This window comes from Lepus europaeus, chromosome 14, assembly GCF_033115175.1.
Source record: "Lepus europaeus isolate LE1 chromosome 14, mLepTim1.pri, whole genome shotgun sequence".
Lineage (NCBI taxonomy): Eukaryota > Metazoa > Chordata > Mammalia > Lagomorpha > Leporidae > Lepus > Lepus europaeus.
Window position 1 is genome coordinate 79,070,492 of NC_084840.1, and position 4,914 is coordinate 79,075,405.

Here is a 4,914-nt window from a genome sequence, read left to right on the forward strand (position 1 = left end):
TAAAGATTTCATCAGTTTGCACCCACATAGAAACACAAAGTGAAACATACTGTTTAAGTACTAGTTATAGCATTAAATCACAATGTGCAGCACATTAAGGACAAAGATCCTACATGAGGAGCAAGTGCACAGTGACTCCTGTTGTTGACCCAACAAATTGACACTCTAGTTTATGGTGCCAGTAACCACCCTAGGCTCTGTTCATGAGTTGCCAAGGCTATGGAAGCCTTCCAAATTCGCCCACTCTGATCATACTTAGACAAGGTCATAAAAGACAGGGTGAGGATAGTAACCAATGATCCTAAGAGTGGTATTTACCAGGTTTGAACAATTATACAGCATTAAGTGAGGAAGAGGACCAGCAGTACACACAGGTTGGGAGTAGAGCCATTGGTGGTAAAAAAGTAGAAAAATACATGATTAAAATATAATTTTAAAATGTTTTAAAATTTGCAATATAAGAAAAAACTAAAAACGTGTACCATAGTATTTGATGTGAGTTTTCTATCTCGAAAAAAAAAAAAACAGAATTGGTGGGCAATTCTAATTCTAATTTTCTATTAATTCTAATTCTAATTTTCTAATTAATTCTAATATTCTATTAGTTTTAAAACATCTTTCATTATGAAAAATTCAAACAGTTCTAGAGACAGAATTGACAGAACTCCATTCTGTCCATCAACGAGCTTCATGATTATACAAGTCACAATATAAACTTCCCAAATGCTGCATTACTTTCAAGCTAACCCTAAACATCACTTTATCTACATGTTGCAATTGCACCTCTAAAATATAAACACTCTTCAAAAACATAATTATAGTTATCACAACACAGTCCAAAAAAAATCCATTAACTTAATCAAATGTCTGGTCAACTTTTATATTTCTCTGATTTCCCCAAAATTTTGTGTACCCTGTTCAAGATCCAAGTGATATTTATTGACTATAATTTATTATTATGGCTTAAGATTTTTTTACTCGGTTCCGGTGCTGCAGTGAGGCGGTGGTTCTCGCCCGTGTTGTGTGTGTGTGTGTGCGTGTGTGTGAGAGAGAGAGAGAGCCAGCGAGTGAGTTTGTGTGGGAGACACTTGGCTTGTTGTCCATGACTTCCCCCTCCCCTCCACCCTTCCCCCTTTCCGCCGCGCAACTGCAGTGGCCGCTCCCTGGGCCCTGGGAAATGAGCAACAATGATGATGTCCAAGAGCAACCAAGGTTTCAATCTGCGGCTGACAAACGGGCTCATCATAATGCACTGGAACGGAAACGCAGGGACCGCACCAGAGACAGCTTCCACAGTTGGCGGGACTCGGCCCCCTTACTCCAAGGAGAGAAGGCGAACCAGGCCCAAATCCTAGACAAAGCCACAGAGTATATGCAATACATGCCAAGGAAAACCACACACACCAGCAAGACGGCGACGACCTCAAGCGGCCGAACGCTCTTCTGGGGCAGCAAGTCCGTGCCCTGGAAAAGGCGAGGTCGAGTGCCCAGCTGCAGACCAACTGCCCCTCCTCGGACAGCAGCCTCTACACCAATGCCAAGGGCAGCGCCATCTCTGCCTTCGATGGCGGCTCGGACTCCAGCTCCAAGCAGAACCGGAAGAGCCCCAAACAGGAAGAAGCTCTGAGCGGAGGCCAACTAACTGCGTGGGGCAGGCCAGCGATAAAAACTGTCGGCCGCCTTCCGTTCGTCGTTAGAGCCCTCACAACCATTTAAGAGACTCCATTTTTCTCTTTCTCTCTGTTTTTTTTTTTTTTAATTTCTATTTTTACGTAGATGCTCTTGGACAACAGCTCGCGTACTCCTTCTCCGTTTCCACTATTTTTAAGAGATGTATTCCCTTCAGGGATTCCCTGTCCCCACCAGGAGTTTTTAAACTCAAACAGCCCAACTTGACAGCTTTTCCGTGGAGGACAGACGGCTGGCCGGAACCCGAGCACACGGCGGCCCACTCGCTGCGCCCGCCCGGCCTCTCCTCCAGGTCTCCCGCACCCGTGTTTGACAGACTTTATGAATCTGTGAACATCGAGAAGATAACCAATTTGGAATAATCGGAATGATGCCTCTCCTTTTTAAGGATTTTTTTTTTCCTGAAAAGTTACTTATCGCTCCTATCAAAAAGATCAGCTCCTTGAAGAAATTGTGGCATACGAAAGTGGGGACAGATTGGCAGTGCAGCGTCTTTGGGCATCTTTCACTCCTGCTTCTCTCGGAGAGCTGTGCTAGCCCGCGGTGCTGGCCTGTGGGAGGCCCACGTGACTGTCTCGAGGTATGTACGGGAGACAGCAGCCATGGAGCCGCTGCCACCAGCCAGTGGTGGGGGATGGTTACTTGGGGGAGGGCAGGGAGGGCAGCTTGGGTGGGGTAGAGGTTTTGTATTGAGGGCCAATGATGATGTTTTGATATTTATTTCCTGCTACTGAATGTAAATCTGATTGTCCCTACTTCTGATGATGTCGGTATTGCAAAGTGACAGATTCATAAGGTAATGATCAAATCTTCTTTCTTTCTGTGTGTATTTCTAAGATATAGAGCCAACTGATTTTTTATGTAAATACCAAGAGCAACTTACCTGGTACTAAACACACACCCTAGTGCAGACCCCCCCCCCCAAGCCCTGGCCCCACTCCCTTTCCTCCTGTCCAGGAACCTGTCTCCACTGCATGACCCAGCCCTGGTTCTGGCTGTGGTCAGCAGATCCCAGTGAAGGGGTTTGTGTGTTGAGGTCTCATTTCTTTGTCTTCTTCCTACTCTGTTCCCGGCATTTGCTGATTTCTAGTGCATATTCTGTAGTCTCAGTCGGTGTTTGATTCCATTCCATGGAAATAAAAAGTATGCTGTACATACTGCTCAAGAGTTGTCTTGCAAGTTCAGGCTTCCCCCTTTACTATAAGACTATAAATAAAAACATTTTTATCCTAAAAAAGATTTTTTTTTACTCTACAGAATTGTTCCTCACTCTCCCTTTTTTGTCTTTCAATATATTTATCCAATAGAAACTATCCTATTTGCCTTTTGGCTGTCTTCTTGTAAGACTGCAATATGTGGGAAAGAATCAAGAAGAGAGGAATGGAAGGTAACTATACAGCAATATTACAGCCTCATTAGACAGGAACCCAGATGCCTGATGGGAGTTAGTTGGAAAGACTCTTAACAGGGCAATGGTCTAATGCAACATAAATGATAAAGAAAAGGTAGGGAACTATCTGGGCTGTTATAATTTCACAGATAACAAAGAGACAAAAATAATATATCCAAAGCAAGAAAAGGGTTAAGGAAAGAGTGAAATGACAAAGAGTTTTGTCACTGCATTACAGAACATAATTAGCTAATTAGAAGTATTAAAGCATTGGGCCCAGATGAATTACTGAAGATGTAAATATTCAATAAGATGCCCCACGGGGAAAAATAAAGCCCTTGGTGAGGGTTTATAATCCTGCAGTAGGACAAAGCAGCACAGAAGGACTTGAACAAACAATAACTGATGCTGTGCCCGTATTTCAAACAGAAAATCAAAACAAGTACTCATCCAAAATTTAAAATGAGCTGATAAAAACTCCCTAGAATATTATTAAACACCAAAATAACTATAATGCCTCACTATGGTTTATTATTTTAGTCAAGGAAAACTGAAAAATCATGCCAAACCATTAAGTAAAGCAATGTGACACAGAATGACAGCAGACACACAAATCCTTTCTCTTCTTGTGCTAGAGTTTTACCATTCTACCTATTCAATCACATCTATTTTCTCTCCTTCCTAAGCTCACAGTTGGATACATTTCCCAGCTTCCTTTTCAGTCAGTTGCAGACATGTGATTGGTAACCAACAGAATGATAGAAGTAATGAGTGACACAAAATCCAGTGTACCCCACCCCCTGATATGCACCTGTGCACATACCCCGTTCCAGCTGGAGAGAATGCAAAAGATCACCAGGGAGACCGGAGAAGCTTCATGTGGACTGCAGTAGTTTTAAAAATATGTCTCAGAGTTACTGTTTAGCCACAAGTTAAGATGTTAGGTAGCACATCCTTGTCACCCACTGGAGTGCCTGAGTTCAATACCCAAGTCTGGTTCCTGACTTCAGATGCCTACAACTACAGTTCCTGGGAGGCAACAGTGATAGTTTAAGCAATCCTGTTCCCCATCTGGGAGACCAGGATTGAGTTCCTGTCTCCTGATTTTGGTCCCCTGCAAAGGGTTGTTTCAGGTATTTGGAGAGTGACTCAGTGGATGGGAATGATCTATGTCTCTTTGCCTCTTAAATAAAACACAAACAATGAATTTAAAATACATCTGCAAGTTCTTTAACACACCTCCCTTCTGAGGGTATAGCATGAAAACAACACAGCTTCTACGTGGTTGGCTTCCTTTCTTCAGCTGCTCTGCTTCTGCAGGAGGACACTGAGTTAGTCTCATGTTCACACCCCATGAAGAGGAACCAACGTGATCCTCCAGCCCTACTCAGGCTTTCAAATGTCTGCAGGTGCAATACATGCCTCACTGCAGTCTCACTACACACTCCTCAGCCAGACCCTCCCAAATCCATGATCCAAAGAATCTGTGAAGCAATAAGTGCTTATTGTTCTGAGTCACTATGTTTTGGTTGATTTATTATGTAGCAAATGAGAAGGTTTTGATACCAGACACTGGGATACTGTTAACAAACTAAACTCCAAGATAGAAGTGTCTATGGGACTAAAAAGAAACCAGAAGGGTTTTCAGGAAAGCACCAGTGAAAGATTCAAGGGCATGAGAGAGACTATTAGAAAGAGAGACAGTCCTGAAGAAGCCTGCCAGCAGAGACTTAAATGAAAATGAGAAAAAACATGGGGAAAATGAATGAAAACAGTTCTCTATTATGAAGTCACAGAAAGTCTGTCAACAGAGAAACCTCTGGTTAAATAAAAAA

The 4,914-nt window shown here is 42.9% G+C and overlaps 1 pseudogene; it reads left to right on the forward strand.

Annotated features, from left to right (window-relative positions):
- Positions 1–1,177: 1,177 nt before the first annotated feature.
- LOC133773473 (protein max-like) lies at positions 1,178–2,051 on the forward strand (annotated as a pseudogene).
- Positions 2,052–4,914: the final 2,863 nt, after the last annotated feature.